The sequence below is a fragment of the Rhea americana genome, unplaced genomic scaffold (assembly GCF_003343005.1).
Source record: "Rhea americana isolate MKP2758 unplaced genomic scaffold, rheAme1 scaffold_70, whole genome shotgun sequence".
NCBI classification, from domain to species: domain Eukaryota; kingdom Metazoa; phylum Chordata; class Aves; order Rheiformes; family Rheidae; genus Rhea; species Rhea americana.
This window is the reverse complement of record NW_028186868.1, coordinates 1586343-1611958: the sequence shown is the minus strand read 5'-3', so window position 1 is coordinate 1611958 and position 25616 is coordinate 1586343. Positions and strand designations below refer to the sequence as shown.

General features: G+C 42.3%; 1 protein-coding gene across 1 annotated transcript in view; it reads left to right on the top strand.

The window, feature by feature from the left end:
* Positions 1 to 25616, top strand: part of BMP6 (bone morphogenetic protein 6) — a 97889-nt gene that overhangs the window by 11705 nt on the left and 60568 nt on the right. The window lies entirely within an intron of this gene.

Below are 25616 nucleotides of genomic sequence, written 5' to 3'. Positions count from 1 at the left end.
TTGCAGAACTATGAGGAACCAGCTCAGTATTATTAACAGTACAGGAGCTACCTGGCATTACCAGGCATTGTCAGAAGTCAGTGAAGTAGCATAAAATACCAGTGGAAAATGTGTACTTGGGAGAAACCAGAAGGTAGTGAATAGAATATTTTCCCTCGATTTGTCTTGCTTTCTGATTTACAAAGTCAAGCAAATTTTTGATCAAATGTAGCAAGTGATGGGGAGTACAGTCTTTCCAAGGCAAACGGAGGGTTGCAGTCATTCACATTGGAGRTGCTAGGCCAGCAGTGGACTTTCAACCTTTGTGAACCGTGGTTGGAAAATACGCTGTTCAGCCACGAAACCAGAAGTATGTCACTGCTATGAAAGCAGCATCAGAGTTAGCGTTGGGGCCAGCTGTACCCTATACATTCCATAGGAGTACATGGCACAGGGGCAGRTATGTAGCCGTAGGGTGAGACTTGTCCTCCTAGATTCCCATGCTGGAAAGGAGAGAGTCAGCGACATCTGCCCTGAGCTCTTTCTGCTTTTGATGCTTTTCTCAGTGGATAACGATGTCTGGGGAGCTAAAATATGGGTCTATGTTTAATATAAATCAAGTGAACTGTAGCTTAATATGTTCTGAAAATAGTTCTGTTCTTATGCGTGCATTGGGGTGCAATGCTTGTATATGACATAAGTTGACATGCAAGAAAAACTGAATGGGACATATGGAAGAGGTCACAGGTTAGCACATTTTTTACTGGAAACTATTAGAGAGGCTAGTAAAGGTTTGGTTGAATTACGGTAATAGGAAGGCAGCGAAAGTGATACRCTTAGGTAAAGCAATGTCCATGCTGAAGTGAGACAAAAGGTAGCTGTTCTTCTACRTTAAGTTAACTGATAGTTTTGTTAAGAAACTCTGAATAAAAAATATAGTGTAATGGCTGAAGTCAGTATAATGACTGCTTTATGTTTCAGGAGGTATTGGAATTGGGTCTGTCTGATACTTTTGCTATCACTAATCTCAGTAAAAACAATTTTATGGGGTCCCAAAACATTCTGTTGCTTCTGGCAGTAGTGGAGCTGGCAGCTGTGATTCACTAAGACTTAAAGAGATAGTCCATTTATTCATGGCACTTTCCAGAATAAACACGGCAAACCTCTTCTGAAATAACACGCAGTAAATCCTCCTTGTCACTCAAAACTGCACATTTGTCTTCAGAAAGGGATAGTGAAAGAAGCTGCCCACCTCTTAATGAACGATAAAATAAATAGAAGATGGATTGTGCATTGTGTTAYGCTTGACATAGCAAAGCTCTGGGTAGAGTAACAACAGACCTTCCCTAATGTGTTATCCATATTAAAGAAGGACATAATATAAATAGTGCCCACTAGGCCGATTATCAGTCGATGTAAACTGTCACAGCCCTCTGGTGCGGATCTGCAGTGGGRGCTACAGCCTCTGCTACCCTTGCTGTGGACCTGCTCTCTTACCCCAGGCACTTTAATTCTTTTGGAAAGATAGATTTCAGCACCTCTCCGCATCAGGTCTTTGAAGACTAGAATCTCTCCTCTGTGCTGTAAGATTTCTGAAGGTTGTTGCAAGTTTGAATTGCTTGGAGTGCACAGATGTTTTGTGAAGCTTGTTATTTTCTGTGTTGGAGGTTATGAGTCAGATTACTGTTACCAAAATGTTTATGTGAAATCATTTCTGAGTCATATATTTGCATCATATACAACCTGTCTGACAATCAAAACATTCAGCACTCAGCTAATGATTATACTAAGTTTTCCAACACTCTGCTCCAGCATAACATAATTATGCAGCAAAGTGCAATATATTACTTTGACAGGGTTCTTCATGTGTACTGTGGTGTCAGAACATCATAATTGCTATTATTTGAAATTATCAGATAAATGTGTACTTTATTGCATGCAACAAAGTTAAAAATAGTGAGAGGCAGTCCCTCAGAAACAAAATGCTCTGAAATTATTCCTGGAAACTTGCTTTTTCAGCCCCCAAGTAAATATATATTTCAAGAAGTTTYGTAGTGATTTTAACTCTTTTACCTCCAGATGGGTGTCTGATTAAGGTTTATTACTAGATTCGTGGACAGTTGTGAATATTTGTACGGAGAAATTGTTTGAATACCAGGATTCAGCAGCTGCCTAGAAGGCTGTTTGGTAGTTTCTGTATAATACAGTTTATAAGCTGGAACTGGAGTATTTTTAACAACGTGGAAGACATAAACAGTCTGTAAACTACAACTTAATGCATGCTATGTTTATCTGTTGTAGAACTTCTAGCATAAATAGGGGTCACTTACAAAAATATTCTGAATAAATAAGGCAAACATTTAAAATTATATTTACCTATGGGGTGTGAGAACTAGGGGCAGGACTGTTCGTTGCCTCACCCCAGTAAAACCATGAACTCCTCTTTAATTGTTCTAAAACAGGATAGGGGGAAACACAAAGCAAAACTCCTCAGTTTTGTGTTAAGAAAACAGCCAAGGAGACTAAAAATACACAGGGGCCTAGGGCTGTTCTTGTATTTGTTTTTAAAATAACTTTCACTCCTGAAATGGAAGATGATTTTAGGGCTGACTTGTCTGAAGCCTGATTTACAGTCTTCTGGAATTGGCTTTTGGGAGCTCATTTGCAAGTGGCAGGTCCCTTTAAGTATAACATATCTTCAAATTTCATCACTTTTACTAAACTGGCAAAGTGCAAAGTGCAGGATGGATCRTGATGACATTCTTTATGTTTGCAGTGAAAAAAACGTATGGACAATACAGTAATGGACTTCCCTGCCTGTAAGTGCCTGGACCATGCTTAGTAATTAGCGAGCACTCACTTGGAGTGATAAAAGGCTTCCTCATGCAGTGTTAGTGAGTACCGTCCTTGCTTACCCACTCTTCTTGGCCAGCGTCAATGGCAAATATATYGTTGGATTATGAGGACCAATATATTGTAAAGTGTAGTGGAAAATGAAAAAAAAAAGAAAAAAAGAAAAAAAAAAGAGAATTCTGTTGGATGAAGTCCATTTGTCCTGTGCTAATTTCTAGCCCTGTAAACAAACACAGCTGCTGAGCCTAGAATCAGTACTCAGAGTGGTTAAAAACAGTGATGCATTGCTAGTGAGATCACAGCAGAAAAAATATATAGCATATGAGGCTGCATTTAGGATCAAGACTATCCTCAACTCTGATTAATTGTTTCTGTTTGTACGTTTGCATCTATTTATGATGCTGTAGGGTAACTTGAATGTAAAGATGGTGTTTTATAATTGGCAGACAAGTCAGCTTAGCCTGTCAAGAGTATTAAGTATTGACGAGCTTTTGTTAAGGGATCTGAACTGATGAACAAAGGCTTAAAATATGTATATGTGCATATTTCATATTTACCTTTCTCATACCAATATGTCATCAGTTTCGTTATCTGAGCTTTGTTACTATTTGTTCATATATATATATATATGTATGCATATGTATATGTATGTATGTAAAGATCCGTGCGGGGGATTTATCTGTCCGTTACTAAAATGTCTTTAGAAGTCCTGGATTTCTTAACAAGGGGCCTGAAGCTTCAAACATAAGAAACCTTGGGGCTGAGCCTGTTAGGTCATTGGCAAATGCTGCAGCACTTACACTGTAATTTGTCTTGTGGCCTAGTTATGTGTTTTGACATCCCTGAGCTGACTAATTGCTCTGGGGAAAAAAATGAAGTAAAGAATGGTCTTGGTTACTGTAGTAGAAAAGCTTCCAACCCCCGATCCATCACATCAATTATTTAGTCACAGTCGTACATTCATCCCGAGACCTAGCACAGTAGGGCTCCTATGGCTTGCCACAATACAATTAAATAACGCATTTGACGTCATACTGTGCATCACCTATCCTAACCAAGGATTAAAGARATTTCTTTTCCTTTTTGGCTTTGAGAAAAGAGAAGGCTAAAGGAGATAGATAGTTCAGATGGAAAGTAACTGAGAGAAGATATGATAGAATATAAATCACTGCGTACAGTTCAGGCTGGGACCTGAGGAGAAGTTTTTGGGGAACTCTCCAATGCAACTCACATGCGTATGCACATTTTCTGTTGAGGAAGGCTAGGTTATCATGGTCCAAATGTTCTGTGTGAAGGATTCACTTTTGTCAAAGCTGTGATGGTACACCTGCAGGATTTTTTTTTTTTTTTTGGTCAGGAGTCTTGCCTGGTCTCTGGCCAGCTTGCCCGTATGTGGATGGGAAGCCTTGCCTTCTCCACAGCTTGCTTTGGGCTCTGCAGTTTGCCAGAGGGCAAATCTTCTATGAGATAGACCTGTTTCTGTAAACAACTCTGGTTTGAAAGTCACAGACGTTTGGTAACCATCTGGGTCTTTGCTTCAAAGTGCCCTAGTGAGTCCCTTCCATATTCTGCCACGGCCTGTGGTGGTGCCACCCTGCTTAGAAACTGCGTCGGCCTTTAAAAATAATTGGGTGCCAGAATTTCTGTATACCCTATTGTGCTGCCATGACTTTTGTCATATCTGCAGAACATGACAAGGCACACGAATGGTCCCAGTTCTGGAAACTCTCTTTGCTGTTAACCCTGCTAAACTATATACTGGCATGGAGAATTTATTTCTCCAACTGTCAGTCTGGCACTTACCCTAAACACTAAATTGACTCAGAGTGGCTAGATTTAGTGCTAAAAAAAAATACTGTTCAAGTCTTATTGCCAAGAAAAKAAAATTACCTGTAAATAGTAGACATACGGCATAGGGAATCATTTCTGTGCTTATGCTTTTTACATTTCCATTTTTGCACCAGCTTGGCAAGAAGTAACTTAAACGTCAAAATGATTTTTATGTAAATATATGCATTATTGAATTTCTTACTCATAAAGCAAATAGTACTTTAAACCCACACAAAACAGCTGAAGCTATATATATTTTCTCACTACTGAATTTGGCTTTTAATAACTTGGAGCTGACTGTCCAAAATAAAGTTAGGAATCAAGGGCACTTTATTTTCCAGCTAGTAACATATGTGTTCTTGGCTTTGGACTGTAGCAATTTAAGATGGAAGAAAACTTGGTTTTGTGCTACAGGTACTCTTAGMAATTAAAAAAAGAGCTAGAGAGAGAGATAGACCATGATTAGATTAATACATTATTTTTAAATTAGCAAACTTTTCTAAAATTCTTAAAAGCTGTAGAAAAATAAGAATGAATGGTAGGACACAGTAAGGGCTTTGATATCAAGCGATACATTTTTTAGTGTGTTTCTCCTGCTGAAAATACAGCTTACTGCCAGATTCTGAGGCCATAATTATCTGGAGTAACGGCTGTAGCCTGGAAATAGTCCTGTAAATTGCATTGATGCTGTTTGAAGAGCAAGGACAACAAAACCTGCACTTGGCGAGAACAACAACAACAAMAAAAAAAGAAATAGGGTTTAGGTGTTACGTACCAAGCCCAGGTCGTAATGACCTAGAAGGGGATGCTTGCTGTCRTTCTTGTAATTCCTGGCCTTTGCACATGTCTTCTTGTCCCACTGCCCTCTGCTCTGTGGGCAGTTAGCTAAGGTCAGCATGAATTCCTGAAAATAATGGGAGGGATTCCCCAGRATTTCATGCAAACAAGAACAGATTCCTAAATCCAAAACTATGGTTGACAGGATTCTGCCACCGTTCTCTTGGGGTACCCATCTTATTGTGGCTGCAACAAGAAAGAAGTTAGAGCAGAGCTTGCTATTGATTTTTGCTTTGGCCTCTCCTGAAGGCAGGACTCCCCGGAGTATATTTTCTACTAGGGCATTCAGGCTGCCTGAGATCCAAAGAAACAAGGTGGTGGTGGGGGGAATTCTCAGCAGAATTGCATATACAATCTGTCAACTCTGATTTCAATTAAGTTTTAAAAGCGATTATCCAGCCATCTGAGGCAAATGAATTTTGATCTGAACTGTTTGGAAACTACCATCTTTGGATTGTAAAATATTTGTCTGTCACTGTCTGTAGCATAGGCATAAAATGTGCGCATGGGTAGTTCTGTTCTTTCTTGTTGGATAAACCCAAGCTGTATTCAAGGAGAAAATAAGCAGAGTGCTTTTTGAAGCAGGTGGGCTGTGAAAGCAGCCATGGTTACCTGAGGCTGAAGTGTCTGTGAAGCATAACTGGGGAAAGCCTCTGCAAAAGGAAGGAAAAAACTTACAATAATGTCAGATACAGTCGCCAGCAAATTTTGAAATACCTGACCAGTGTCAAAGCAGATGTTGCTGTAAGTCAGAGGTGGTCACGACTTGGGCTGGCTACATGCATGCAGCCTCTGGGCCACAGAAAAGAGGAGAAATACCAAGGCCAGGAGGAATACTGAACTGACAAGGAAGGTGAATGTGCAGGTGTTGCTGATCTTTCCCATGCAGAATGACTCTGTAAGTTGGCTTTGGAGCAGGAGAAGTCGGCATGCAATTTTTGAGGAGGATGTTTTAAGAGATTTTAGTTTTCTAAAAGTAATGTTTTCAGCTGAATGAAACCATAGCTGTTGGTGCAGTTTTTGATTATTTTACCTCTTCTTTCATGTTCTGTTGTTTGCATGATCCAGACCTCTATAAGCACTAATTATGGTGCCCTGTTGCTGTGGAAGTCTAGATGCATAGAAGAGGCAAGCATTAAGAGTTTTTATTAGACCAACCAATGGAGCTGAGAAAACAGGCCAGCTCTAGCCATAAAAGCCTTTCTGTTGGTGAAATCCTCCAAACCCTCTGCTCTGACAGTAGCAAGTGTGAGTGCATCTGCTTTCAGGGAGCATTGCTGGGAAACCTGTAACGGGGAGAGTGCCCCAGTATTTCGGGGATGCAGCACAGGGTGGTGTCCCTTGGGCACCCAGAGGTGTCCGGGAGGGAGGGCTGATGGAGCTGTCCAGTAGGAAATGATGTTCATATGCTTYTCTGGTGATGTCCCATTCTAGGAAAAGCCATCATGATATTCTTTATTCTTGCTCATTAATACAGTTTGTGTTAACAGACTATTGAGAGTAGGCTGGTCTGGGTTGCCTTTAAGTGAACCCTTAGGAAAAATTGAAATAACAGATAAATAAGATGGTTGTGGTTTAGCTTGTGCCACAAATACCGTTTTCCCTTTTAAATATATTTTTAAGGTGAGGGAAACCAATTACAATCAGTTTTAAAGCAAGTAGACTKTCCTATATTTGACTGAGATACGTGGTTTATCTTGACTGGCTTTTTCTTCATTTTAAGTCATTCTGCTTGTGCAGCATTCAWTCCATGAGCTTATTTTGTTAACTTTGCCACCTGAACAAATTAAGCGCGTGTCACCATGGGGTGTTCCTTTAATTATGTACCTGCTGGTCACAGTCAGGGCATCTACGTTTTCACCTGTTTTTCTGCATAGCTAGAAGAGATTTCATCCTGCAGGTTTTTCTCCAACCTTTGAAAAAGGTTTTTTTATATTGTATCGACTATGTAAATACACCGAATACCTTTCCATTGCTTTGGTATTTCTATGTGTGTTAAAGGCTTTTAGTGCAAAAATGGCATTTTTATTAGAAGCAGTGGTGCACACAGAAAGCTCTAATCTGGGCAAGAAAAGTAAAAGGCAGCTGGGACTATGAAGGACCCTCAGAGCCACAGAATCCATTCTTCCTCCATYGCAGACAACTGAGTTGTAGGCAGCTTGTCCAGAAAGCTCCACAGAAATTCTGCCCAATTTTCTCTCACATTTCACAGGTCACAGAATACTTGACAAATTACCCTGGAAAAAAAATGAACAGGAGTAGGAAAACCAAAACCTACAGATGTAAGCTGCCAGGGAAGAGCAGGAGAGATCAGTGAGGTCCTTACAAGAGTGAAACATTTGCTAGGTGACATTCCCAATGTGGAACATGGACCGTGTTCCATATTACAAAGAGAGGCAAAAAACCCTAAACACTCCCTGTTAATTTGATTTGAGGAAATTTTCTTTGCTGTTCTTAGACTTCGCAATTCTCATCTCTAGGTGCAAGAGCAGGACTCAGTCACGGGGTCCCAACAGGACCATGTGTGCCATGAGGAGCACTGAGGCTCTTGCTCTAGCTGTGGTCAATCTCATGCTTCACAGGAGGATGGAAAAGGAGCCTCAGGCCATCAGTGTCAGTCATGAAACACAGTATTAATACAGTGCGATAAAGGAACACAACAAAAATGATGGTTGCATCTCATTTCATTCCACTTTGGCAATACAAATAAACTTGACACCTCTGAGCTGATTTTATGAGGTTCTAATTCYATGAACTACAGGAATAGTGGTTAAGTAGGACAAAACATACCCAAATTCTCTCMTGATTTCCATAAGGATTTGTGTCTGCATGTGCACACTGTGTCTTGCCCTCTTGCACATGGTCAGCTTTCTCTTAGGAGAATCTGACATTTGGAGATAGAAGATTTTGGAAGTAGTTTCTGAGAGATGCAAAACAGGTACTGTATGCTAACCTTGTTAGAGGAACCTGCTTTTGTTGAAATTCAGCTTTTTGGTCTGACTTGTGACATCTATACTGGTATACATGAACTAATATTTGGAGAAGTTAGTGTTCAGTAAATGCTCCAGATATGAGCTTAAGTTTAGATAATACTTGAAATTGTATCCTTACAAGTATCACTGAGAATGAACTCAAAGGACCTCTGACTCCATAGAAATTGATTTCAGATGATATGCAGCCAAKAGGTACTTTGTATTGGGATAACTGGTTTAATTAGAATATTTTTCTAGAAAATGATGCAATTTAGTGATAATAATAGAAGACTAGAGTTTAAATGAAGCGGCATTAACAAATTACTTGTCTGTTGTAAATACAATCAATGAATAGTAAGTGATGTTAAATAGATAAAAAATCGAAGTGACTGTACTCTTTTAATAAAGATGTAGCTAAATAAATACTTCAGAGAAGCCAGTGAAGTCAGATTGCAATAAATTTTATTATTTAGTGCACTTCTAAGGCCCCAAGGCAGGAATATATCTATATTCAGGAAAGCACTTAAGCTACATGCTTTCCTGAATAGGGATAGTCTAAGGTTTGTACTTAAGTGCTTTCCTGAACTTGGGCCAAAGTCTTCTAAGAGTTTACTTTAAAGACACTCTTTCCTTAATTAAAACACTTGGTTGAATTTAACAATTAGATGTCAGCTTGCTTACTGTCGCACAGCAACTTTCTGTAACAGCAGGAGGTAGTACTATACAGTAACTGAGGTCAGGAAGTGAAGACTACTTCATCARTTGACACTAGAAGAGGAAACTTAATTTTATGGGCCTCCCAATGCTTCCCTCTGGCGAATGCTGGCGGTCTAAAATAAATTGAAGAACTCTGCCAAGAAACGGCCCAAAACTGTTTACAGAATCTGGTACGGAACCAGGCTGAGCTTAAGGCTTTTCCCCATTGTAATAGTTCTGAATAGCATTGTGATTTTTTACTGGTGCAGTTAATACATGCGGCTGGGCCACAGTTGATCCCAGCCAGATGTTTTGTTCTGTTTATATGGATGTTAAAGTTTTATTTGGTCATTCTTCATGAGTGTCCAGTTGCACTTTTTCTCACTTCTGTGGCTCAGAGCCAATAGTACTAATGGCAGTATCAGATGATCTGAAGAAAGTGGAGTCATTGTAATGTTACTTCCCCCACACCTCCAGGATCCTGGCTGGTCTCTATTTCTCTGARGTGCAGGATTGGAATATAACTTACTCATTCTGTCCTTCCTCACATTCAACATTCACTGCTTTCTACCTAAAGGAAGCAAGGATTGCTGAAACACTTAGGCAGTTGCTTCCTTGGGAGAGAGGAGTGGGACCTCCATCATGCTTTTAACAGCAATTTAGTATCCAGGTCTGGCTTTAAGTGGTGTGATGATATTAACGCTAATAATGATAAGAATTAAGCTTTTCTCTTGAATGCATGGATAAAAAGTCCTTATTCCCAAGGAATTGCCATTCAGGTACTTCCTGAAATGTCAGGCAAACACAGAGGAGAAAAAGTTCGAGCAGCTTGGAGACAAAAGAGCAACTTTTATGGGAGGATTTCCCTACAGAGCCCACCCAAGGTTGTACACTTGGGCATCTCTATGCAAAAGTCATGCTGGTGAAGTGAATTTCGTTGGAAGGGATGTTGGACTCTTGCCTAGTAACAGTTTCAGTTGACCTAGAGCAAAGTAAATTCACTGTTGGGTTTTCATGGTGAGACAGACTTAAAATGAGGTTTATGGACTTTGAAGTCCTATTGTATTTTCTTCCTTACCTCATAGGTTTACTGGGTCTATCCTTTACCTCATAAGCTAAGTATATCGATATCTTTTGTCTGTCTTGCTGCACAGAGGTGACTCCATTGTTATTGTGGTTGTCCTCTGTTGCTTATTTTCGTTTTCTTTGCTCCATAATTTGAGGTCTGTAGTTGTGGGATAGCACGCAGACGTCTAAGCCATTGTTTTTGTGTGGGGGGCCTTCCTCTAAGTTTTCAGCATAGGGTTTTCTGAAGGTTAGAACAATGTTACTTTTTACATCAACATTTGAATTCTGAAGTTGAACGATACACTCATAAATATTAACGACAGCCAGCATTTTCACTACAGCATGCCTCTTACCACCAAAACAGAAAGACTCAAGTGTGAGCTAGTCTGTTACATGTTCAAACCTGCTTCAGAAAGATTTTCCTATGCAAAGCTTCATATAATGTTGTTCGCTTTCTTTTCTTGCCTGACAATTGATTATCTCCAGTACCTGTTRCATCTTGCCCTTTAGGTTATAAGCTTCAGACTGAGTAGGGGAAAGAAACATTTGCTTCTAATACCAGTTTTATAGTGTGCCAGCACAATGGGGTCCCAAAGTAGTATGAAGCTTTTAAATGTTATTGCTGTCATGATCTTGGAAGGACCTGAGGCTGTTCTTGGCATTGTCCAAGGCCCAGAAAATATAACTTAATGCCTATCCTGTAACTGCGTAACAAACTGGCCTCTGGAATATCRACACTGTCAAACCGTTATTGGAGAGTATTATCAGATAGGGCTGCCAGGGCAAGGAGGAGAGGAACAAAGGAGAAAATAATTTTTGTGAAAAAAGAAAAGAAGGGTGTAAGGTTTGGTAAGCAAAGACTGCAAATTGGATCCCTAATAGGTTGAATTTTCTATTTTATGKAAACTGTGCCAAAATACTACAATAAAATACATAATGTGTTTCCTCTGCTTTCCCATTGTAAAACTTGAGAGTCATGGCATATTAACCAAAACCAGATACATCCATCAAGTTTCCATACTCTGAAGCAGTATAGGGTGGGGTGAAGCTGGTATTAATAGGTCTATTCATCACAATAAATTTTCCTGGTAGATGTGGGTGGTTCAGATTCTGTGAAGAAACGGCTCAGAAGCGATCAGTCTCCACCCAGAAAAGCAGGACTTTGTAGCAGGGAGTGTCCTGCATACCGGTAATAAAAAATGATGGTTAACTGAAGTGTTTTCTTCAAGGGTTTTATTTTATATTCAGGTGAGCTGTGATTYAGTTAGCAACAAGATTCATTTTGGATTCACAGCTGTTTTCTGGTGTAAGTTGCTAATCACTGGTCTGTGCTCCATAGGTAAATCTGCATTTGATTAAGAGTCTGCTTTAAGCTGTCATCTTCACACTTCTGTCCCAGTGCACCATAAAAAGCCTTATAAAATATGGAGGTTCTCTAGGGATTTGCCATTCTCACCAACATGAAACCAGCATTTTTGTGAATTCATGTCATGTAAATTGTACATTCTCTTCAGAATTTTATCTTTTTTTGTGTGGCTTTAATTGCTATTTCTTTTGTAGCAGTGCTTAGAGTTAGTAAAGAGGACTCCACTGAGTTGGATATCGTACCAATACATAACAGAGAAGACAGTGCCGCCCTTGASAACTAAGAGGACATGACAGGATGATAAGAGTAACAATAGGGTGGAGGATAAAGTAACAAAATACACAGAGATTAATGGATAAATATGTGGTAACTCACAGTCACATTAAACTAATTCTTTCATATATAGTGTGTTATATATCARTTATGTGGGAACACACATTTTGCAGTATTTCATATCAGCTTTGGAGATGTGTTCTTCYTTTTTAAGGAAAAGTCATCAGGAAAAGAATCAGACAAAATTTAAGAGATATTAAGAAATGTTAGGGGATGTTTAGAACTTTTTGCTCAAGGAGAGTGGAGAGATCAATTTTGTTATGAAATGACATACTTCTATTATGACAMTCTGCTGTTTGGAGAGCAGAGATGTATAGAGACTCAGATTGGTCAACTGAATGGAAGGAAAGAGAGGACAGATCTCAGTGCAAAGCTTGAGCCCAGACAGAAGGAGCCTTTTCCTTTCAAATTAGATTTTTGGGGATGTCAAGAGTTCCTGTGATGTTTGTGGCAATGAGGAGCCACTGGAGCACAAGCCTGTCTGACGTTGCCTTCATGTGTTGCTTGCTGTGGGCATCTTCAGAGGTAGTAAGGATGGCTCTGCATTTGGTGGTAGAGTCTGCAGGAGAATTTATGGGCACTACGCAGATGAGGAGTGTATTCTTCCTGTGTCTGTTAGATGGACTTTGTGGCTTTCCACCTCTGAATAGTTGTTCTGATGTCAACAATTTGAAATCACTGAGACTGGAAGGGTTGAAAGACATACAAAAGCTGTCCAAGGAGATCAGAAGGGAAAATGGACTCCCATATCTTACAGTAAAGTTGATATTAGTCAGCTCTGAGTTTCTTTGCTGTGGGCTATATACAGCAACTGAAGAGCATCCATACCCCGGYGGAGGGACATTATCTGTTTAGCTGGGACATGGTTTGTAATTTGGTGAAGTAATTTCGAGATGGTCACATTTTTGTGGACGAGTGTAGGAGGCTAAACAACAAGTTGTGTCCTTACTGTCTCATGTTATACTGCCTAAGCCTGCCATTTGCTGATTCCATAAATGCTTAAGTTTCTTGCCTAGGTCTGCAGCTTCCTATTCCTCACTCCGAGAAAAACAGCCATCTCTTCTGCAATCCAATCAGCAGTGTTCAAGATGTGCCTTATTARGCTTGCTTTGTATGTCCTGTGGTTTGTACTGACTAATTGCTGGCCCTTGCGGGTTAGAGATGGTGGATGCCAGGGTGAATGTGTGGACAGTTCTAGGCTGCTCTGAAATGTGTGCCTCTGACGTGGCAGCTGAGGAATTCAGACAGTAAATCAGGCCCTCGATCCGCAGTGGCAAAAGGAGATCTGGTAAGGCAGGTTGAGGTGGAGAGCGGCCAGARGCTGGGGGCAGGCACCCGTATTGGTCAAGTAGAGATAGGCAAGTGGTCCCCTGGAGGGGGGAAGCTGAGTTGGTAAAATGGACGTAGGTGAGTAGGTGACAAAAGAGTGTTTTATGAATCGATAMCTTGCTGGGCAAGTAATTGACTGCGAGCATGAGGATGGTGATAGAGCAACTCTCTAAGCAGGTTGAATTTCAAAATRCTGTGTGCAAGGGTGGTGCTGCACTTCCAGCACTTGGCTATGCRCCATTGCCTCTGTCTGGTGGAAAAAAGAATTTTACACTTTGGGTTGCTACTGTGGGTAGTTTTTCGTCATGTACTTGGCCAGTTCTCATGGGCCCTCCTTGCACCATGAGTCCCATGCTCATTGCTCTGCTGTGCCACGAGTCCCATGTTCACCTGGCCTCCTCCCTTTCCAAGCACGAGAAGTGCCTGAGGTGGAGGGGAACTGCCTTCTCACTAGGAGCAAAAAATTATTTCARACCTTTCTGTGGCACACATGTTGGATGGAGAAGGCTCCATCCTTTCCTCTGCTACGACTATGCTCCTGCAAATACTGGGAATTACTAGCTTGCAATTATTTGRGGTTTGACAGAAGAAGTAAAAATGAGGAGCCTGATTTAGCTGCTCTCTGACCCTCTGGAGGAGCCTCTGTTTCTCTCCCTTAGCCTGTTGAGGCAAATCACGGTGTAATTAGTTAATGTTAGCCTTTGTAGCTTCTTTCCCCTCTAACAGGAGTGTTTTATTTGTTTGCTCTGTTCTGAGTTATGGCTGAAGAGAGCATACAGCACGTCAACTACACATAGTGCTTGTGATGTTTTCTTATCTACTTCTTTTCTGAAATAATCTAATTTTAAATTCAGATTTTTCAGCCARTTGTATAGTATTTCTATAGTTTTCTGCCTGTAGATTGGCTCAGGTGTCACAAAGAATGCAGACTGAAACATTTTTTACAGAAGAAATCCTAGTGTAGTAGCTTCCAGCTACTAACTTGGCTTGAAAATAACCATCATAGATGAGAACTATCTTTCTGGTTAGTTCTGGTAAATACTGATTTTGATTTCACAGAAGTATGACTTGCTATGAATCACATGCTAGATTTYAGCAGTATTGTTGGTCAGATATGAAAAAGTTTTTTTAATTAACATTCTAGTCTTTTTTTAACAAGAAAGCTAAAGTGTTGTAGTTTSGGCTTTTTAAAGTCATTATTCGTTTTTCTACTAAAAGGGAAATGAAAAGAAAATGGGAAGAGTAGGACAATGAAAAACAAGAGTGTTTTCTGCATTAAAGGAGCTTTTTTCCTCACTTCTGTTGGAATATGTAGTGGATATTTGTAAAAGTTTCTTCCATTTTCTAACAGCCCTGCAAGCAACTTTTTTTTTCAGAGAAAATATTTTAAACATGAAAAATCTCRTTTTCCATTTATTCAAATTTGGAAGTTATTTTGTCTATGAGCACAGTTTAGCAATCCATTTTTGTCAGTGGATCTCTGTGTAACGGTTGTCCTCTTCTTTTTCACAAGTGTAGGATTGTCATGAGAGAACCATCCAAGACATACAGAGGGGACACAGATAATATGTAGTCCAACAGTATTATGCAGAAAATATGCATCTCATGCACTGTGAGAAACAGCAGGGAAAAAATACCACCTTTTGAAGGTTACTTTGTTAAATACAAAGAAAATGAGGAGGTTACTATAGTTTGRGGTAAATTTCTTGCATCATGTTAAAAATAATTGAAAAATCAGTTCTTTTCATACAGTTATGCATAGCTATTTATTTCACACTGTTGTTCTTGCCATTTCATAGCTTCATTTCTTGCACAGTACTTCTAAAATTCCTTTGCCATCTTTCTCAGATTTTACCTCAGTACATGTGTTTTTTCCATTAATTTCATTCTTAAGCATTCATTGGTTTACTAAGTCTCAGTTAGGTTGCAGTCTATCTACAGGCTGTGTGCATTTTATTATCAGTCAGCGTTCAGTTTGTATTATATGCGCAATTTTTTACCCTTAGAAAGAACCCATTTAAACTTGTGTCAACATAATTATATTACCGAATTCTTTGCCAAAGGATGTTATAGAGGCCAAAAGTATGAGTGATTCAGAAAGGGATGGAGAATACATCTATTGGTGGCTGTTAATGATTAAGATCTGGATSCATTTCCCAGGAAGCTGCTAACTTTTCTGATGGTTAGAAGAGCCCGGCCAGGGTACAGACCCTTCTGGAGCTTTTTCSCTCTTACATTCTTCCCTAAATGTTTAGAATCACAGAATCATAGAATCAGTAAGGTTGGAAGAGACCTCTGGAGATCATCGAGGCCAACCTCCCTGCTCAGCAGGGTCACCTAGAGCATGGTAGACAGAGTTGGATCCAGGTGAGCCTTGAAGATCTCCAGGGAAGGAGACTCCATAGTCTCTCTGGGAAACCTGCCCCAGTGCTCCGTCACTCTCACAGGGAAGAAATTCCCACTCACGGTCAGGCAGAACTTCCTGTGCTTCAATTTCTGCCCATTGCCTCTTGTCCTGTCACATGGGACAACTGAAAAGAGTTTGTCCCYRTYCCCTTGACACCCTCCCTTCAGGTACTTATACACATTGATAAAATCCCCCCTCAGTCTTCTCTTCCCCAGGCTGAAGAGGCCCAGCTCTCACAGCCGTTCCTCATAGGGCAGATGCTCCAGCCCTCACATCATCTTCGTAGCCCTATGCTGGACTCTCTGCAGTAGCTCCATGTCTGTCTTGTCCTGGGGAGCCCAGAAACGGACGCAGTACTCGAGATGAGGCCTCCCCAGGGCTGAGTAGAGGGGCAGGATCACCTCCCTCCACCTGCTGGCAACACTCTTCCCAATGCACCCCAGGAGACCATTKGCCTTCCTGGCCACAAGGGCACATTGCTGGCTCATGGTCAATCTGTCATCCACCAGCACTCCCAGGTCTTTCTCTGCAGAGCTGCTCTCCACAAGGTCAGCTCCCAGCTTGTACTGGTGCCTGGGGTTATTTCTGCCTAGGTGCAGGACTCTGCACCTGCTCTTGTTGCACCTCATGAGGTTCCTCTCTGCTCAGCTCTCCAGCCTGTCCAGGTCTCTCTGAATGGCAGTACAGCCCTCAGGTGTATCAGCCGCTCCTCCCAGCTTGGTATCATSAGCAAACTTGCTGAGGAGGCACTCCATCCCCTCATCCAGGTCACTGATGAGGAAGTTGAACAGGATGGGACCCAGTMCTGAGCCCTGGGGGACACCACACCCTTGGAGGCCATATCCTGGGCCACGTGAGCCTTTGGTCTGCTGCCTTAAGGCCGGTTTTACTATTTTGTTAATCTGCACACTGATTTTAGTTAATGTTCTTGATTCATGGTACAAGTAGCATGGCAGCAATAGGATGATGGAAAGCTGTGGGGAAATGCTGTCTATCCCTCGGCTTATTGAGTACAATATTCACATTTAAAAAAGTGGTGAAATAGAGGCAACCATAAGAAAAGAATTGCAGCTTTGCATCTAGTRTGAGATTACACCTACGAGGACATTACTTGTATATTAAATGATCAGAAGAGCTAATACAATTTCTCCTGGATGCATTCTTAGTGCACCAAAGGGAAGAATTTAGCTGTTGTGTCTTACCCGTTCATGCAATGAACCGTTTCAGTATTCAGCAGAGGTGAAGAGTAGTCTATGGTTACATATAACTTCATCTAAAACATTTTACAGATAGCCAGAGACTAAAAAGGCCTAATAAGGAGCTCTTTGCTTTACCTATGGCTATCAGAGGCATAGGAGAAAATAAGCATGAGCAAGTGAGGTAGTATCACCTAAGGAGACAAGGAGCTATGGAGCTGAAGGGTGAGTCTCAGCCTTGTTCAGCAGCCTTCRGTGACAGTGTATTTTGATTAAGAAATCGAAACAGGGCCAGATGCTAGAGCTTTTTCGGCTTGMCGTGGAGCAGCATGAGGAGGCATTACTGGAAATTGTCCCTTCCCTCATCTGTTGCTAGTGCTRTTTCTTGGGAGGGTTCCTGGCGGCAATGTCTGAGAGCAGCCTGCCACCATGACAAGAGCTTATCAGCATGCTACCATGGATAGATGACTACATTTTTTTGTGATTTTTTTTTTAATATTCCCCRTAAGCCTTTTTTTCACCTGAAAACTGCAGAGAGTGAGATTGCCAACCTTTGTTTTGTGTGTATTTCAACTGCTGAAGAGCAAAGATCAACCCCTCAGGTCATTGTCTTGGCTGAAAAGCACAAGATAATTGATACTTCTTTGCTCTCTCGGTTTTAGCCTGCAGCCTTCTATTTTTTTCAAGCTTCCCTGTAGAAGGCAAGAAAGATACAATTATATGTATAATTTAATACAAAAGCGAGTTGGTTTTAGTTTATTGGCTGACTGAGGATCTGGAATATATAAAAGCATAAATAAATGTATTTATTTATATCATGAAAAAACTCCTAGGTTTGGTAAGAGATAAAGTGCAATAGTGATGGTTCAAGTGCATCAGCTGTGCTGTGACTGCAGGAAAACCCCTCCTGTTGGTTAGCTGGGCAGATTTTACCATCAGGTTATAATTTTCCTGTATTATACTGGTGAGAACTATGTACCAGTGACCAATATTTCAGTTCTAGATTTGTCCATTAAGGTCCTTTCTTCCCGTGAAGGTATACTTAATGGTAGATACAGACCTACCCCCCCCCCCCAAAAAAAAAAAAAAAAAAAAAAAAAAAAAAATAAAAAAACCCCCCAACAAAAAAAAAAAAAAAAAAAAAAAACACCCACACACAATATTGGCTTTACATTATGAGAACACACACAAGTGGTAACCTTTTGAGGCAAGATTGTTTGGTTTGGACATACCTACAATTAGGGAAAAATAAAAGTGCAAACAGCTGTTTCAAGGTTTTGTTTTGTTTTGTTTTGAATAAAAGTATCCAGACCTAGTTCAAGCTATTTTATGCCAAGTTCTAGTTCAAGGCCAGAGGGAGATCTCACAGCTGATTTAGAAAGTCTTGAAATGATTCATAAAGCAAATGCCAGCACAAACCATGATGGCACCCGTGGACATAAATGTGGAGTGGCTGGGGGATGAGGCCGGCCAGGGGGTGAGTGGAGCCTCCCTGGCATGCTTGCGGTGCTCCCCAGCCGCGTGGAGCTGTCCTACCGCCTTTGCAGAGCTCGAGACCTGTGACGGGGCTGTTTAGCCTGGCCTCAGTCCACGCACTGTGCATTGTATTTCAGAGGCAATGCTGTTTTTTGTGTATTTGCTAGATCCTGCAAGAAGTGACTTTTTTGGGGGTGGGGGGGAGGATTGTTTTGGTCACATGAGTTGACAACTGGGATTCTGTACATGAGAGGCAGATACTGGGAGCTCATCAGCAATATGATTATGGAAAGCTGTGGGAAAATGTTGTCTATCCCTTGGTTTATTGAGTGCAAAGTTCACATTTAAAAAAGTGGCGAAACAGAGGCAACCACAAGGTGAAAATAATTGCGATTTTGAATCTAGTGTAGTCTCTGAGATTAAGCCTAAAAGGACATAGTGACTTGAGTTGCTGAGACTGGGATTCCAAATATTTACCTTGGAAAATGTGAATCATGTTGATGCTAGGAACTACTACCAGGAGTGCCTTTTAGTTATGTTGCATCAATTAAACAGAAGGACATAGATTTGGGTGAAGGCAAAACAGTATCACAAATATTCACTTGTTCTTGTAAAATAAATTTGTTTAGCCATAYTTATGCCTCCTTTTAAGTTTGTTGTCCACAAATAAGTAAACAAATTGGCAGGAGTATTGGTAGCATGGTTAAAACCTAAATGAGTATGGTATAGCAGAAAGAGAATTTTGAATTAGAAAGTAAGTGTTTGTTTTCCTATACAGAAGCCTGCAAAAATTTACTTATTGCTGATGCTGAGCATAAGGGTGTATGATTTTAGTAGGGTTGCATGTGTGAGTGAAATGAAGCTGTAAATTTAGCGTCCACCAAGCAAGCCAGTAGGTCAGGCAGGGAACAATTGCTGAGAGCTGTCTGCCTGCCATTGACAGGAAATTAGGTGTCAAAAATATCAGAATGGATTGTTCAAATTAACAGAGCTGAGATAATCACAAACTACTCATTGGCAACCAGCAAGCAGAGACAGGTGAAAGGAAAAAGATGTTTTGGCTAGCTGAATCTTTGTAGGAATGGTCATTCTGAGCTAAAGGCGGGGGGAAGCATTTGAAGCTAAGTAAGAGCAAAAGTTCAAGAGATTTTTTTTTTCTTTCACAAGTTAAAATTTGGAAAGACTGACTTGTCATTGTGACTGGCAGGGAAGGTGAGTGTGATATAAGTTGTTACTGCATTAACCCTAATGGGCTGTTTCTAATAGTTACTCTAATGTTTCTAACAAAATTCAAGTACAAGGGAAGCATTTGTCAAGGAGGCATTTACTGTCCCTGCATGCAAGAAGAAGAACACAAACTGTCAAACTACCAAATTTAGGTGGAACTGGCTCACTCTTACTCTCCCTCAGCTACCTGGAAGTACGCGTACTGTGCCAAGAATGCGTAGTTCCTCCATCCTGTCCAGGCACACTGTGCTCTACAGCCAGCGGGTTTCCAGGTGGCAAGATTTGTTTCYTCCATACGCTTCTTCTAGGGTGTTTCTGACAATTTATCTCTGACCTTGAATTTTATTTTGGCCATTTATTATTTCTGTGTGCTCAGAACATGTTCTACTTTGTTCTAGTTTGTTCTATTTTGTAGTTTTAAAGTATGCTCATTCCTTTTTGTATTATCATCAGGATGAAATTCATCAGAGAACTCCATTGAGAAGTGGGTCTTGTGCCTGCTCTTCACCCAAAAGAAGTGCAAAAGGGAGTTAAACAGGTTTCGGATTAAGAGGGGAAAAGATTGGCGCCATTGCCCAAGACATAGGCGACGTACAAGAGCTGGGCAGCGGGTGAWCTATGTGGTTGGAGGGACCTTTCCGTGGGCTTGAAAAGCAAATGCTAATGGCTGTGCATTGCTTTTGTGAAGGAGTGAGGAATGTGTGTATGAAGGAATGTGTGTATGAACTGAGGTGGAAAGCACAGAACAATGCATAGGGAATTTATAATATGACCTGGAGAAGGAAAAAGAGATTCTTTTTGTGTGAGCGGTGAACGAAGGGAGAGGCATAGACTTCTGGGAACACAACGGAGCACTCTGCTTGTTTCCTTTCTGCTGTACTCAGAGAAATAGGATTTTGGATGTGGATATGCTCTCTGTAAATCAGTTGTATTAGATTGAGGAAATACTTGTCAAGAGCAAGTAGGAAATGCCAGTAGCTGAGCCTGAAATGTTTTGTTTGAAGTATCTTGGGCTACTGAACTGCTGCTGAATCAAGAGTCAAGAATGGATCAACATGCTGCTGCCCTCCCCTGTGGCAAGAGATGCGCAGAGTTTCAGGGGTTCCCAGCCTGAGCAGATACAATTGAAGGATCTTAACTGTGGTCCCCAGCTGCAGAAAAAGTGCATCCAACATAGACCAAAACCATATTTGAAAGATGAAGATTTCCTGACAACTAGAAATCCTGTTTTTCCACCAGCTCTATACCTGGCTCCGATTTCTTCTCCTAATGAAAACAGCCTGCCTGATCCTAATTATTGGCTGACGACTTCGGACAGACACGAGGTAACGGCACTGTTAAACATAGGAAGCAGATTTCATCGGTGCTTTGTCAAGTGTCCTGCCTGCTCATTGCCTGCTCATTCACTGCAGGCAGTGACTCAGCCCTGCTTCCAGGGTCCCTGCTCGAGGACTCTGCCGGATCATTCTGCAGCACAGATTTGATCTGCATCAGCTGTGAACAGATGACATGGAATTTAATGCTACCTTGGTGCTTTCATGTTGGCTTTATGTTGCCTGCGGGAGGAATAGAATGACAGATGACTTGGCCAGGAGCCTGCCAACATGCAGTCAAATAGGTAGAAAAGAATGGAGCAACCTTAAGCTGCCAGAGGAAATTTTTACTCTATCTTGGTTCTTTGTCACATTTTTGATTTAGTAGTAGGAGCTGTAAAGCTGGATTCACTATACTAACAAACCACAGCATTGGCATGAATACTGATTTTTAGATCTGGGACAATCCCCCCCCCCTTTTGTTTTTTATTTTTAGTCGGGTCATTTTGCAGATTTAATTTTAAGCTTGGCTCTGCCAGTGCTTCGCTTGGCACAGTGATGGGCTGATAACAGCCACTGAAAGTGGGAATGTCTGGAATGGCAGAAAGGCAGATAGAAACCTGTAAATTGTTTCTGCTACCAAAGGATAGAGGCCATGGGCCCTCTGAAGCCAGGATCTACCATCCTGTGCTCTCCAAGAGGCCTCAGACGTGTTTCTTCTGTTGCTGGCTATTATTCATAGAAAGTATGGCTTGCCTTTCCTCTTTTTTTTCCTTTTGGTACCTCAAAATGTCTTGCATGTATTATTTCTTGCTGAATTCTTGATAATTTATCACTAGAGTCACAATTCATGTATTTGTTTTGAAGCCAAGCCTACAGGTTCTCTCCTGTTCTAAGGAATTTGAAGAAGCTGACACATASAATTTAGTAATACAATATAGAACTTTTACGCATTTTTTGCAGGATCATGGTTTTTGCGATGTATTCGTAAACAATAACCCCAAGAGTTCTAAATTAAATCTGAGTCCCAGAAAATGGTAGGACCTGATGTCCTCCATCCCCTCCAGAATTCCCTATCCCTTTCCATAGGCCTGCACGCATACTCATCTACAGWAACACTTAGCTTGTGTGGTAGCCAAATTGTTATAGGATTTTATCACAGCTCTTRCTTTCCACATTGCCAAAAAAATCTAGTTGTCTTTGTCATTTTAAGAAATATACCTCATACCTACATATACCTTCATATTGCACATACGAACACGTATGAGTGCATTTATATGCAAATGTAGGAAGGAAGTACAGCTGTGTGGAGGGCACAGTGATGCTTTTTGCRTTGGAAGGGCTGCTGCAGTACTTATTTAAAAAATAAAAAAATAAAACCTGTGCAGTTTGAAGACCCTCCAGACTCTGCTCACGTCTCATCTCCAGGTCTGGGTGAGAAGAGGCTCAGAGATTTGTTGTCTCTWAACTTTTTTTAAGAGGGTTTCCTTTAAAAATCTGTTTATGGTTGGGGAGGACATGCCTGAAAAAACATTTGCACATAAAACAGCTGTTAAGTGAATCTCCACACACTGAGATCAAGAGAACGTGAAGAAATATGTACTTCCAAAGACCTCTCTGCCAACTTGGAGCCTCCTTCAGAAAATAAATACAATCTCCCTACAAGTCTCTGGTAACTTAGTTACTGAAAAATAAATTGAGCTACTTAGACCCTTGAACCTTCTCTTTTTTTCCCCCCTTCCTCCCTCCCGCTAAGTCCAAAGYGAACACATAAAATCGCGCTGGAGCGCTGTGCGCCAAAGCCAAGTAGACCGATGGGAGCGTCGCTCGGGTGCGTTGCCGGCTGCTCGAGCGCAGGCGGCGGYGGCAGCGCTGGTCCGCGTGTGAACTAGCCGCTTCCAGCAGTGCAGCCTCCTTCTTCCGGCAGCGAATCAGACACCTTGGGAAGCCTCCTCGGAGCCGAGCGGAGCCGAGCGGCTCCGGCTCCACGTGGTCGGGTCCGCGGCGGGATGGCCGCTRGCTGCCTCACGGGGTCACTGGGGACGCCCGGCGCTGGCGGGAGGCTCCTCTCTCCTCTCTGCTTCGGTGTGCAGCGCCTGCGGGGCGAGCGCCCCTCGGCCTCCCCGGGGGCGCTTGGGGCGCCGGAGCACCCTGGGGTGCCGGGGGGCCTCTCCTGGGATCCCTCCGCCRGCAGGCCGGGTCCCTTTAAAACCCTTAGCGGCGGCGGCGGTGAGCGAGGGCCGCTGGTGCGCTGCAGATGTTTTTGCAGTTCCCATCCAAGCAGCTGCTTTTCCCTCCTTTAGTCTGTTTTTGCTGTATTTCTCGAGTCCCTGGAGAAGGCGCGGGGCTCGCGGGCCTGGCAGGCGCCGTTGGCGCAGCGCAGCGCAAGGCCTTGCACCGGGCCCCGGCTGGGCCCCGCGGCAGCGCCCGCGCCGGTGGTGGGGCCCGGCGGGCGGCATCGCCGTCGGGGCTGGCTGCCCGGCGTAGCGAGCGTGTCATGAAACCACCCCCGGGAAGGAAGGGACGGGAAAGCGGCTCCTCCAGGAGCGGAGAAGGTCGTTATAGTGAGGCTAGGGGACGCCGAGGCCCCGCGGCCCTGCCCGCGCGTGGGAGCCAAGCTTTTCCGTAAGGGCGCTCCGCGTTAACGGCCCGCGTCTGGCACCACTGTGGGTCAAAACGTTGGGACGTATCSCCCATCCGTCGCCTCGGCGGACGGCACGCGCTCGCCTGCTGCCGCTGTAAATCCTTGGCTGTTCCCTGGTGTGCAGAGATTTGTCCAGTATTGATACAAAGAGTTTAGCTCGCAGGTAGTAGGAAGCAAGAAGAATGGAAACAAGCCATAAAGCCCTGTTTGGCCAGCTGTCAAAAATCTGAAGGCATTTGCGACTGAACTGTTGGCTCACGAGCAGGATTTTTTCCCATTCATATTCTCTTTCAGCAGACAGTGGATTATTTAAGGGGGAAAAAAAGTCCAAAGACGAATCCTTTCTCCACCCGCTCTTTAGCAAAGTTGTTTGTTTTCAGCTTGTTCACAAAAGAGAAAGAGAATATTTTCCACCTGCTGCTTTGCATTTATTGTCATTCCTTGGTTTGAAAAAGTGCATTGCAACCGTACGCTCTGGCGGGCTTTTTAATTAGCATAACTCTGGTTGTGTCATGCAAGCCCGATAAACCTGGGCTATCTTTTTCCTAAACAAGGTTTCAAGTTTTGTAACTCCAAGTTTCAAGCACTGCCTGGATCTGAGGGTGTGAAGGGTTTTGTTAAGGGTCAAACTGGGCTCTAAAGAGCCTGTCAGTTATTTTGGTGCCATCGCACTGTCAAGTGAGGATAAATAAGTCTTCATGACAACTTTGCAGCTCTAAGATATAAGGTGAATTTTTCAGAGGAAATTCTAGGAGTGGCAGYTGGAAGATGGAATGCCCAACCGAAATATTTTGCTTAGCTAATGTGCCTATACAGTGGATAAAGAAACTGATAAAATGATTTTGCARTTTGTGTGATTCTTTTGTAGAAGGACTCTCGTAGTTGCACCTCAGGTTGAGTGAAATTAACCATGCAGTCTTGCAAATACAAAACGCTACARTTCTCTTTTAAAAAACTGGCTTGGTTTTCTTGCTTTTTGCACAATATACAGAATATTAAGCTGCATGGGGCGTGAAATAAAACAACACCAAGAAAYAGAATTAGAATAGAATAAATGTTATGTATGTTGGCATAGAGGTCTGCAACCTGGAGAGGAGTGACAGGAAGCCTGAAGAGTGTTATTCACTCTTAACCTGTTTCTGGAGATCCTCACAGCATGCTGGGTAGATCCCAGATTCCCTTCAGAAGATGCAGCAGTCGGAATCGCCTGCAGCAGAGCAACAGCAGGGCAGGATGGCAACGCTCAGACAGTGGGAGGCATCCCCCCTTCCATGGGGTCCTGCCTTTCCAGGGGTGGGGGAAGAAATGAATGGATTTGGTTAGTGAGGAACTATTTTGAAGACTACTACTCTAGGGCTTTGGTAGCACTCCTCTGCTCCGCCAAATTGTTTTGCCTGAATTTTGTGATGAAACCTGAAGCCAGGAGTCAGTCATGTGACCTCGGTGAGGTGCTGTCTGCTGCTAGTTCTTCCMCTTCTATTGAGGGGTGGCAGTCAGGAGTTACCGGCAATTCTTGAACCCACCATGAGCCTTGTGGACACTTTTGCTCTTCCAGGTTYCAGTGGTCAGCAATGTTGCTGGGACAAGTGTGTCCAGCAGCCGCTCTGACACTTTCTCATACAAAAATGGAGAAGGAGGACTTTGGATTTTATTACTGGGATAGCTTATGCTTGTGCAGTAGAAGAACAAGGCAACSATAGGGATTGCTGCATAGGGAGGGTCAAGACATGGCCTCCATCTTCCTGGATTCCTCTGGTCCCTGCACATCTCGGGTYGAGTACCCATGAAAAAGAGAAGGATGTGTGGATGGTCACTGCAGAGGTATCCCTTCGCCTTTCCTTCCTTCCCATGGAAGAGTGTCTTTTACTCAGTTTCCTTTAACTATTAGTTGAGGTGGACATTTCCATTTTCAGAGARACYTGGACAGGCTGGAGAGCTGGGCAGAGAGGAACCTCATGAGGTGCAACAAGAGCAGGTGCAGAGTCCTGCACCTAAGGAAAAATAACCCTAGGCACCAGTACAAGCTGGGAGCTGACCTTGTGGAGAGCAGCTCTGCAGAGAAAGACCTGGGAGTGCTGGTGGATGACAGA